At 48.7% G+C, this 12,406-nt stretch overlaps 1 long non-coding RNA gene across 3 annotated transcripts; it reads right to left on the reverse strand.

Moving 5' to 3' along the window:
* Positions 1–885: 885 nt before the first annotated feature.
* On the reverse strand, positions 886–9,212 carry LOC132653066 (uncharacterized). Of its 3 annotated transcripts, none has more exons than XR_009590726.1 (4): positions 8,961–9,212; positions 3,673–3,809; positions 3,263–3,401; positions 886–1,588 (listed from the first exon to the last, which is right to left on the reverse strand). It is a non-coding gene; the product is annotated as an uncharacterized LOC132653066 (long non-coding RNA). The 3 variants fall into 3 exon arrangements; XR_009590725.1 differs by having other exon boundaries at positions 3,673–3,815; XR_009590724.1 differs by having other exon boundaries at positions 3,673–9,212.
* Between the last annotated feature and the right edge of the window lie 3,194 nt (positions 9,213–12,406).

Raw genomic sequence — 12,406 nt, forward strand, 5'->3', positions numbered from 1 at the left:
AATCAGATACTCCACTAGGGGAGTATGGGGAAATGACATTAGGAAATGTGAATTGCTGGTGCAGGTTAACCATTCTTGTACTGTTTGAGAAAAACAAGCTGCCTTCTCACTCAGAAGCCCTTAGAAAGCGCCGTCGGGTTGGGTGCGTCTCGTTTAAAATGATACTGCCTAAAAGAGGGAATGTGTGTTTTGGTGAAGCCTTGTCCAGAAGGATCAATAAGGGGGCACCTCAGCTCGGTGCTGGCTGAGGCCTCTCACACAAAGAAAGGAGAGCCTGGAGTTCGGTGGCCTAACTTAGCCTTAAATAAGATGGTTCTATATATAGAAAATCCCTACCAAGAATGCCAGGCTGCAGTATATATTTAAAGGCGAAAGTAGGTCCCCCCTTCCTATACTGTCGGTCAAGACCAGTATGTTCTTGACAGTTTTAGTGCTTCTTTGCAGGTGGTTCTCCAACCCCTTAAAGATTCAGTTTCACAAAAACTGTCCTGAGGATGTATTGGTGGAAAAGCCTTGTCCTAAAAGTCCTGTCCTCGGGGAGCTTGTAGTCCTGGGGGCAGCAGAGACTACAAGACAAAGGATGCATGTGTTGAATGTCAGGTGGCAAGGTGCAAGAGGTGTGAGGTGCATGCTGGGGTAGGGTATCATTTCGCACAGTTCTAAAAACGATGCTATGTTATCGCACAGCTAAAGAAGAGGATCTGGAGAGGGCTCACTGGTGAAGGGCGCTTGCTGCTCTTCCAGAGGCCCCAGGTTCAGTTCCCAGCACCCACGTTAGCAGGCTTGCAGCTGCCCATAAAGTCTAGCTTCCGGTGGACCTGACACCCTCTTTTGGCTTCCACAAGCACCATGCTCATGTGCAAAAACTCACACTTATAAAAATAATTAAAAATGGAAATATTTTTTTTTTAATTAAAGAAGGACAATAAGCGTATGTTTGGGGAGTGATGGGGATCCAGGAAATGAGCCCCATGCAGAGCTGGGGCACCAGAGGAGGCTGGAAAAGGAACCCAGACAGCAGGCAGACTGAAAAACAGGGATGACAGTTCCAAGACCCTTCCTTATGAAGTCCTGTGATTTCTTAAGAGTCCATGACAGTTTCTGGTGCCTTCTGGAAGAGAAAGCAGCAAGAGAAACAGGTCCCCCTTCCAGTAAGGGGAGAACAAGCACAGAGTAGATTCAAGTCACAGACTGCAGTGACAGACAGGTCACCCCTCTGTATAATTGTCCACAGTGACTATGAAGACCCAGGAGCTGACGTCCTGGAGTCAAGAGTACACTCTCTCTTCCCTTGTCACGCAGACTTCCAGGGTCAGAACAAAACCTGGAATGAAAGAGTGTGATTCTAGCAGAGATGTCCTGGATGGATGGAAGGATATCAAAGACGGTGAAGATGTACTTGTGGTCCCCTGAAGGTAGGTGGCAGCTCCCAAAACTTCTGCGAGGAGGGCCTGTGCACGTCCAGCAGAGTGACAGTAGGTGACACTGCAGTTTGCTTACGTGGTTAGTGCTGAAAGGAGTCACACCAGCGATGGACATGAAGCTGTGCGGCCAAAGCGAAATAGCCTGACACTGTGAAAGCATTTCCCTGTGGTTTGCAAAGGTAAGGCACATCAGATCGATACGTTTTCTCAGGTGGAAAGTTCTTCTTCACGTCTCATCTTGGGGGCCCTTATGAACCTCAGTGTGCAGATCTGAAAGCCACATGATTCTCCCTTCTAGCTCTAACCATCTACTTCCTACAGCCGGGCACAATAATCTTCACTGAACAGGTCGCTTAGCGCACTCTATTCATACAGAACCTTGAGGAAAAGTCTGTCCCAGGGGTAGGGCTGTTTCAGAAGAGCCAGCAAACAAGCAGGTCTGAGCTACTTCAGAAACAAACTTCCTTATGTTCTGCTGCTCAGTTACACTGAACAAACAACCCAAGATAAGACAGGCTCACTGGGTTCAGTCACTCTAAGTTCCCTCATGGAACTCCACTTACTGCCCGCTTCTGCTGAAACCGCACAGGCAATGGCCATTCTTCGGGTGTTATTTTGACTCTTGGACCTGCATAAAACCGGCCATTCAGGGACCTCAAGAGGACTAGGGGTGAATGTAGACAATTCTCTTGTTTTAATTAGGACACCTACATAAGCTTGTCTTCTTTCTTTGATAGCATGTCTCTAATGTAACCCACACTTGACTAACGTCTTGGTTTTCTAACTTCTTGGTTGAGGCCTACAAACGACCTTTGCTCATCCACTGAACAAGAATCCCCATAAAGCTCTGTTCTGTTGGATAAGGTTTTTCTATTTGTCACATTGCCTATTTCCTTCCGGCATATCGGATCTACTGTACTGACTTTTATCTGAAGGTTATAAAGCCATTTCAAATAGAATTTCAGCTTATGATTTGACATTGGGATCATCCTAAATGGTTCTAATCCTTGTAGAGAAAACCTACTGACAGGCTTCCATATCTCTCTTCATATATGTAATATGTATGTATGTATATATGTACGTGTTCATTCTAGTTTCAGTCTGTTCATTGTAAGCGAAGAACGGTTGGTTATAATTTCTAACTGCTACTTTAATCCCTTTTGTGGTATGCACTTGAATTTCCCTATTAGTCTATCTCTGTAGCATGACTGTAATACAACTCTTAAAACAGATTGAGGTCATAATGAATTGCTGTTTTGTAGGTTGAAAGGGTCAAATATCAATGATTTGATATGGTTTTACGTAGTTTAATACCCACTTATTCAGCCAGAGTCTCAAGTGCCTGAAGTGAGTATTAAGCCAATTTCCATGGGAGATTAAAAAATGAGAATGACGTCGATTCTCCTCAGCATGTGGAGTGTATGCCATGGTGTAGACACAGATAGACAGTGATGTGCCCTTCAGGGGCTGGAGGGGGCAGCTGTCAGGAAGGAAGGTGGGACCATGCTTTAAAATGGCAATCCCTCACATCACTGCGGTCTCTGGAAATCCAGAAGCCCGCTACAAACCTCCAACACTAAGGACCTTTGGCCTCTCACTGCCTGCTCAGGCAAGGTCCGTCTTTATGCTGGCTTCACCCATCTGATGTTATTGCTCATTCCTTCTGCCTAATACACTTTCCCATCTATTTCTGGTATTCCTCCCTCCTGGAATATTCTTTTCACTTCAAAAGCAGTTGAATGTAGTGGGTATGAGTGCCACTGCGTCCTGTTTTTCTGGGTTCAAATCAACTGTGTAGTTCCTGGCAAGCTGATGAATTGCTCAGAGCCTCGACTTACCTGTTAATAAAAGAGAAACGATGTGTGTGCACGATCACAGAACTGTTGCTACAGTTTGGATGTTGAGTGATCCTTGAACGTCCCTGTGTATTCCAGAGTGGTAATTCTGTGAGGTGGTGGGATCTTTAGGAGGTGGAGCCTAGTGACAGGAGGTTAGGCTACTGTAAGCATGTACTCAAAGGGGATTGGGAGATGCTGGCCCCTTCCTATTTGTGATTTTGCTCCATAACCATGATTTGGGCAATTTGCTCCCCCTACTCCCTGACGTTCCCATCCAGCCCTCCTACCAGAGAGCCAAAGCCTTGAGTTCACCCAGCCTGAACCTCCAGAACCTGCGCCCAAATCTTCACTCTTCACAAGCTGATCTTGTTAGTTTACATCTAACACACGCGTGTGTGCTTATTACTCACCAGATGTCATATTTCACTACAGCTTTCGCGTGGTCAGTCTCATCCATCTTCAAAGGCTCCACGCAGAGTCCCTGTGCTTCCTCCAGAGTGCCATGGGGCAAGTCCTCCTTCCTTCCTCTGGTGTTTTAGTTGCTTTCCTATTGCTGCAATGTGTCACTATGACCAAGGCAACACACAGAAGCAACCCCTCTCCTCCCCACGTTGCCTACTGCCATGGTCTTTATCACAGCAGTAAAATCCAAAGAGAACCCCTACATAATTTTATATATATTTTGTAGGATATATTGAGACTGGATTCTTTTCTTTTTGAATTTTGGCAATCTTTCACTACAAAAGTTTTTTTTTTTCAAATTTATTTTTTATTACATATCTGTGTGTAGATATATACCTGTAAATACAAATGACCCCAGAGGTTAGGACAAACCCCAAGCTAGAGTTAGGGGTGGTTGTGAACCCCTGAATGTCATTCCAGTCTTCTGCAGAAGCTGTATATACATCTAACTGCTGAACCATTTCTCCAGCTTCATCAAAAAGTTTTAAAAAACAACAGCTTTGTCTTTAAAACTGAAGATCTCTTGCAAAGTGGCTCGTTAAAGATTAGGGGCCATTCCACCTTTACTAGTGAGTGTTCAAAGGCTAGCACGTCACCCAGTCCGTGGGAGCACCTGTCGCATTCGGTCCCCAGAGATAAATGTTAATAGCTGGACGCTGGGTACCGCTGACACTGCTAAGACCGCCTTCCTCCCGCCTCCCGCCTCCCGCCTCCTCCCACAAATGCACTCGTGAAGCATAATGCAGCGGGCAATTGGGCGCCTGAGTGTTCCATCCAGCTTGAGATTTAGAGTCTAAGCGGCTGCATCTGCCTTAGTGCTGCGCCTCCTCCTCTCTCCACACCCTACCACTAACCACTTTCCTAGATGCTATCATGACCGTTTTCCCGCTTTGCTCTCTTCACGAATGCCTCCAACACATATTCAGGTTTGCTCACGGTTGACCTTTATACAGATGGCCAAGTATCTGTGGTCTCTGGGGACCTGCCTCCCGCTCTCCCACATCATGTTTTGAGGCTCCAGTCATGACAGTGTGAGGAGCTGTCATTCACGTGTGCTGTTACTTAATGGCCTGCTATGTGAAGAGATGTCAGCTGCCATTGTCACGCATCAACCAGGTCTGGCTTGGTTGCCAGATCTGTGCATTTTGGCCAACCTGGTGAGAATAAAATATTTATGTATTTTTTTCTTTTTTTAAGACGGTTTTTCACCATGTCACCTAAGCTGGACTGGAACTTGTGTTTCTCTGGTCTTAGCCTCCCGAGTCCTGTGATTATAGGTATGTGCTCTAATCATGGCTTCACTGAAGTTTTAACTTGCATTTCCTGTCACTAAAAAGGATTAATGTCTTTATGCTTGTTTGCCATTTATTTTGTTTGTCATGGTGGTGTTCTTTGCAGGGTTTATTTATACTTTTGTCATGTTTTGTCTCTATAGCGCTCTGGTGTTTTGTTTTGTTTTGTTTTTTAACATACTATAGGATTTCTTTTTATAGCATTGCTTTGTTTTTTGTTGTCTGTTTACTGACCTTCAAACTTTTTAGAACTATTGCATTTAGAACTAGAAAGATCTTTTTGAAATACAATGTGCCTTTCCTTCACATCCCCTCACATTCCCCAAGAGGAAAACGAGAGGAGGAAGGTTAAAATAACTTGCCTGATGCCACAGTTCATCATTTGTTGCCGTACTGAGGCTAGCACCTGGGCCATTCAGATCCCATTTCAACTATTTTACAATTGTACCATGATGCCATCTTATTTATTTGTCTCATCTCATTAATTTTTTTTTTTTATTGTCGAGACAGGGTTTCTCTGTGTAGACTTGGCTGTCCTGGAACTTGCTCTGTAGACCAGACTCCACTCAAACTCATCTGCCATTGCCTCCTGAGTGCTGGGATTAAAGGTGTGCCCCACCACCGCCTGGCTAAATTTCATTAAATTTTTTAATGTTCAAGTCATGCATGTTCCTGATAGAAAAAAGGGAAAAAAAAAACATTTGCAAAATGAGAAACCTTTAAACCAGTTTTAATTGCTCCTTCCACCAGATGCAGCTGGTACAGTGTGACTTTCCTTTCCAGGTAATGCTAGGCAGAGAGTCACTGCGGAGCACTTGTTCTTCCAAGTTACCGTTCAGTGCTTACTACACAGAGGCATGATGCTAAACATCTTACATACTTCATTTCACTTGGTCTCACAACTTTCGGATGGTTATAGGTATGTGCTCTAATCATGGCTTCACTGAAGTTAGCACTCGAGAGTTAGCACTCGAATCTTGACTGTGGCAGGTGATCCTAAGATATCTGCCTCCTTTACTTATGTCTTTATTTTTTAGATAGGATTCCAGAATATAGCCCTGGCTGGCCTCAAACTCAGAGACACTTCTCACTCCTTATCCCAGGAACATGTGACTATGTCAAGTGTCTTGTTACTTGACATAGAAAATATATGATTGCAAACAGAATGAATTTGATATATTTGGTTGCATCTCAAAATATGGAGATTATCCTCAGTGTCCTATCTGTGCCCAGCATAACCACAAGGGAAGAGGAGCTGAGACCAAAGAATTGGTATCAGAGGCCTGAGACGAGGGGAAGATTCAACCCCATTGCTGGTCAAAGGAAATGTGCGCAGCCTCTAACGGGCAGGGACTCTCTCCAGGAGTTCTCAGGAAGAAATATACCCCTGCAGACATCAGCCCAATAATGGGTAAGCCCCAATAATGGCCAACGTGGGATACCAAGAGACTCTTGGTTAGGGGAGGTGACTCTCGATTAATCAGGCAATCTGATCTCAGCACAGAGCTCCTTACACAAGGAGGCAGGAGGGTCAGACATAGGAGAAGAAATGATCAAAACAGTTTGGAGCTCCGTACTGAGCAACCTTGTAGCCATGGGGTCCAAGAGGCCTCCAGGAGAGGTAAAGAAACAAGTTGTTCTGGGTGCTTCCGGAGGGAGCAAGGCCCAGCCCCCCCTTTTTTTCGAGTGAAAGCCACTCTGGTCACTTGCAAGATATGGATTAGTGCTACCTCAAGCCTGTAAGTTTGTGTACTGCTTCCCAACACACTTAGTTTAGAGCGAATGCAGAGCTCGCTAGTGATGGAGATGGGATTTCAACCCATCCAGAGAACCGCAGAGCCCATTTCCCTGGCCACCAGGACACACACTCCTGGGCAGATAGAAATCCCAGTAGCACGGGCACGTCCACCTCTGTGAAATGCCTGCACCCCACTGAAAGCAAGGTCATTACTGTGTTTTATGTAATGGGTGCCACGTTGCTAAGCCATTTCCAGTGTTTCAACGGTGCAAAATTGCAAGTGATAAACTTCTTTTTAAGTAACAGGATTTCTTTAGGGAAAACTCCTAGAATAAGAAAAGCTGCATCAAGAAAAAAAAAGTGTATTTTAGAAAATGGCCAAATTACCCTCCAAAAAGATTGCAACAAAACATAATTTAAAACAAAGACAACCAGCACTGGAAAGATCCACCTTCCACTTTTACAACGTTCTCGGTATTAATACATTTTCATGTCTAAGATCCACACTCAACATAATTATGCTTCTGTCTTTAGCTATATCATCCTTTCTTCTGCAGAATCGTAGTTGCTAGAGAGGGCATTCAGAAGCCACTGAATTAACCCTTCCACTTACAGGTAACAATGGGGATGCTGGTGAAGGCGAACAGATTTACCTGGGCTCATCCATGAGGGCTCATTCTCTCCTAGTGGGAAGGCCTAGAGGACCGCCATGTCTCACTCAGGTTCAGCAGGCTCATCAGCTGCCGAGGTCGTGAAGGTGGTCCCCCCACCCCCAGCAACACTTATTGATCTGTTTCCCCCTTTGAAATTAGGAAAATAGGAGAAATCTCTTGCTTTTTAAACAGAGGCACATTATGGGACAGAAGGATAAGAAGCTGCCGTACAGCCAGTACTAAACGGTAAACCCGAGGCTTGTCCTGGAGCAAACCCTATTTTCTTTTGTTCATTGTGACATTTGGTAAACTGATAACTGAGAGTAACGCCACATCACCTACTCTTTCATGTAAGAGTTCTCACATAAACGGGTGACAGGACGTTTGCAGTTATCACCTTTAGCCTTTTTTTTTTTTTCCTAACTTGGTTCCCGTGCCACATAGGAGCTTGGCATCTGATGTACACAAACATTGGCCAACCCCCTCCCTGCCCTCGGAGCAAACAATGAAATAGGAAAAACGCACTGCCGTTCTCTGACTGACCTCAATAGCCGAGGGTGGACCCCGCACGTTACATCGGCAGGCTGGCTCCATTACACTGCCCTGCGCTGTGCTGGAGCTACTGAAATATTGATTTTTTTACAGAGTGGTGCACACACACTGAAAAAAAAAATCAATATTCCAGCGCACACGACAGAACCTGCGGCAGAGCCCGGACCAACTCGGAGGCCCAGCGGGCACTGCTGGCAGGCCCTGGCAGAGTAGGGGGTGGGGGCTGGAGGAGACAATGCCTGGGGAGAGCCCCCCCCAAACCAGGAAGGGTCAGGTAAACACGCAAGTATGCAAGTGGGAAGATCCCCGAGGATAAACAGTTGAAAGGAGCAAGGATTTGTCTTTCCATAGGGGGAAATGGGGAGAAGGGACGAGTAAATTAAGAAGACAGGAAGGGAAGAATTTTCCAGGTAAGAATCTTCCCATGAAAACGTTCCTTTCATTTTCTGTATCATCCAGACAGACTTAAGATGGGGGGGGAGGGGGCAAAAACGCTTTATCACAAAGAGAAATCAGGCCTGTTCTGAGAAACATCTATATTTTAAAAGACGCAGTTTCCTTTGGTAGTCAAAGGCTGTGGTTTTCACACTAACCTGCTCTCTACCTGCACGTTGACATTGCTGTCTTCTTGTGGCGCGGAAAGGTGTGTGGGGGGGAAGTCACGTGGTCCCTAATTATTCCTCTTTTTTCTACAAAAGCCTTCCTACACGAGTGCTTGGGAAACCTCGTACAGACTTCGTCCTGTACCCTCCAGGGCACCTTGAGTTACACCGCCTTGGGACGCGGGATCCTCCAGGTTCCACTTTCCCGTGCCTAACGTCTATCAAGGGTCAGAGTGCAGACAGTCCCTGTAGACGTTAAAAACAACTGGTATTTCGGATACTTTCAGGTAGCTCATGGCCTGTTTTTACTCAGAGATGGGCAGTGGGCAGCTAATTAAAAAGGATGGGCTTTTAACTTGGATGAATTCTTGATTAAGCTTTGTCCCAGAATTCTCTTACCGAGAATCTCGCTGTCAGTTCTTGGAACACTCAGCCCCAGGGGCAGGCAAAGTGTCCTCCGGGTTTCCGTTTCCCACTCTGCTTAGGAGGCAGCCTCGTCTTCCCCCACCCAGCAGAGACCCAGGCCCGAACTGGGCTCTGGCCTGGCCTAGCAGAAGGGGCTGCGGGCGAGGTTCCGTTCCGCGTTGTCTCGCACGCGGGCGGGCAGGAGACGGCGTCCGGCCGGACTGCTGCAAGGGGCTGAACCCAGAGGCCGGGCAGGGCTGGACTTGCAGCCAGGTGGCCACCTGGAGCGCCGCGCCCCGCCCAGCTCAGGCCCCGCCCGCGCCCCGCCCCCTGCACGATGGCCCCGCCCCCTCTCTCCTGATACCCCCTTTCTTCGCTCTATTTGCATAAGGAGGCGGCTCCGGGCCCCGCCCGGCGCGCACGTGACCCCGGGGAGGCGGAGGGAACCTGCTGACTTGACACGAGCCGTTTTGCAGCTCCCCTTGGCGCGGAATAGCAAGAGCAGCCGTGACCTCCGACCCCGCCCGCCGGCAGCCAATAAGAGCGCAGGTCGTCTCCAAACCCAAAATTTCCACGTCGGCAAAAGTCAAGATGGAAGGGAGCGGAGCGGAGCGCTCAGTGGGCGCCTTCTTCAGCGGCCCGGGGCGCAGAGGGCTGGGCTGCGGCGTGCGGGGGACCCCTTGGGAGGGCGGCCAGCCCAGATCGGCCGAGGCAACCCCCGGCCGCAGCTCGAGCTCTGGAGCCCCCGGCTCTGTCGGCCGCGCGCAGCAGCCGGGCTGGATGGGGACTGCACTCTGCGGACCTGTTGCACGCGCGCAACAGCTGCTTGCGCGCGGTGCGTGGGGAGGTGTTCGGGACCCCGCACGGTGGTCGGGGGTGGGCGGGCCGGGAGCGCCGGGCCTGTGTCGTGGACCGCACGCAGACCGGTGCGGAGGCGCTGCCCGAGCGCACAGAGGGAAGCCGGGAGAGTGGGTGGGTGGCGCCGAGGGGCAGCCACGCCGGGGCTGCGTGGACGCCGATTCCCGGGGCTGTGCGCGGGCAGCTGGATAACCGGACTAGCATGGTGAGAACGGCTGGGGGAAGGGGAGGCCGTGGAGAGCCTGGCTTTCCCGGGACGTCCCATCTGCGGGAAACGGCTCCCTCCTGCCTGTGTTCGCCGGCTTTGACTCCCGGCTCCAGGAATTCGTCCTCATGCAGTTCCCTCCCCCCGCCCCCACCAGCTTTCCAGATGGGAAGGTAAAAAGTTACCACAACTTAGATGGAGTAGGTTCGCTTCATGCTCAAGCTGAGTAACAGGCCCGGAGGAGGTGGGGGCTGGAGCGGCCATGGATTCTTGTGTGGGGTGGGTAGGAAGGAGGGGGCATTGTGGGATTCCAGCTGTTTGCAGTGACACTGCCGCCGAAATCTCTCAGAGCACCGTTTCTACCGGGCTTTTACTCCTGCTGACTGTGGCAGTAATTTTCCATAATTAATGAGCCGTCCCACTGTTGGTCTCATCCTGAGCGAAATTGCCTCTAATGAGTTCTTTGCCTCCGCTGGGGGCGAGGGGTGGTGGCGGCGGGGGGCACACCTGCAGGACGAAACTCCTAGAGGAAGACAGCCGGTTTGGCCTTTTGAGGCAAAGTTCTGAGACACTCCGACTCTGAGTATGATAGAAGTCAGTGCACTACAGAACTTTGTCTCTAGAGGCTGTGGTCGCCGCCTCTCCGCGAGGGCCCTGCACCAGGCCCTGGACGCCAAGCTGGTCGCCCTGTTGGCCACGTCGGTGCACCTTTCCTTTGGGGGAGGGGCAGGCCAGAGGGGGGCATAAGTGCCCAGTGAAGAACTCGACAAGCCCCTTTAAAGTCAGTGGGTTAGATCACCTGAACGGAGGAGCCGCCTTTCCCCCATTTTCTTCTTACCCTGGTGGACTTCTTGATTGCATTTTCTTCAAGGGTCTTTTTAAAATACTAAAATGGTATGGCTTCACTTACTGAGCAAGGAGAGGAGGCCACAAGTTTATTGATGGGTGTGTTGGTGTGTTCAAGCTGTACCCTAAAAGAAGGAAATGCATCTGTGCCAAAAGCCACAGATAATGCTCCTTTTACTCAAATGTTCTGTTAGATAAATGAGCCTGCAAGAACTGGGCTTGGGGATTTGGTTTCAGTTCTGAGTCTGATTTAGGCCCGGTTCACTTTCTTTCTTTCTTTCAAGTGGGTTTTGTTAATGGAAAGGAAGTGTGTGTGTTTCTAAGAAAGCATTTTTGACAGTCATTTATGAGATAGTGTTTATACTTGGGGCCTGTGAGATACTGTACACGGGGAAATGGCACTCCTGGACCCTAATGGAATGTGGGTTGTGGTTGGCCGGTTGCAGTCTGCTCTGTGCAGCGGGCAGTGACTGGCACTGAGCTGAATCTTGCTCCATGATCATTGCCCTATTCTGACTTTTATGAGTGTCTGGCTGGAGAGCTGATGGTGTCAGGGAATCCCTTAACCTCCGTGAACAAAGGTGCTCACCTGACAGACGCGTGCCAGCCTGTGCCACCTGGGGATGAGCAAAAAGGAATGAAGCCTCCTGTGTCACTTGCACACAGACAAGGAAATTCTGGAAGAACCTCCCGGTACAATTTGTAGAATGTTCCAGAAGCCCAGGGATCGCCTGTTTTTGTGTCTCTGGGAGGTCTTGATCTAAAAAATGAAACCCCACCACCTTTATTTCTTAGTATATTCCGGTTAGTTTGGAGTCAAGATAATGGAGGGAGGGCCAATGGGAAGAGTTTTGGAGCCTGACGGAAGGCCTTTGCAGTTGGTTTTTACCTGTATCTGGGTCCCATGGTCAGGCGCTTGTCTGAGACTGTTACCCATTCTCCTTCCTTCTGGTCAGTGGCCACCGAGCTTCACGTCTTCAGCTTTCTACCCATGAGGTAGCTGAATTATAGTTTTGCAGTTAAATAAAGTGATGCAAACGCAGGTTCTTTTTGTTTTCATTTAAGACATAAGCTATGCTTCCCGGTAAGGAGGATTTTCTTTCCTACTTTATACGAGAATGCCATTAGCCCTTTGGGGTAGGCAGGGTGGAGTGGTTGGCTGGGCAAGTGTTCATCCATGCAAAGGATTAAGTCAGCACTTCACTTTCAGGAAAGAGCCTGGCTTGGAGTCCCTCACATGGGTCCACCTGGTTTGACCTCATTATAATCATGATTTGGTTAAAAGTCTTGCTTTGTCCCCTGCCTGTGGCCATGAGTGAGAGAAAGGACCAGCCAGACAGGAAGGCTTGTGGCTTATGCTGGTGCTGCGCATGCCAGGAGTAGGGTCTGGGAAAACCAGTGGGCTGGATATGCTGTGACGATAGCATCCTCTCACGGACGTTAGTGGTTGAGTGAGCGGAACCGTGTCACTCACCGAACAATGGGTTAGGTGCCAGGTTCCCGAGTTCCTTCTCCAGTTAGAGGGTGGCGG

The sequence above is a fragment of the Meriones unguiculatus genome, chromosome 3 (genome assembly GCF_030254825.1).
Source record: "Meriones unguiculatus strain TT.TT164.6M chromosome 3, Bangor_MerUng_6.1, whole genome shotgun sequence".
NCBI lineage: Eukaryota > Metazoa > Chordata > Mammalia > Rodentia > Muridae > Meriones > Meriones unguiculatus.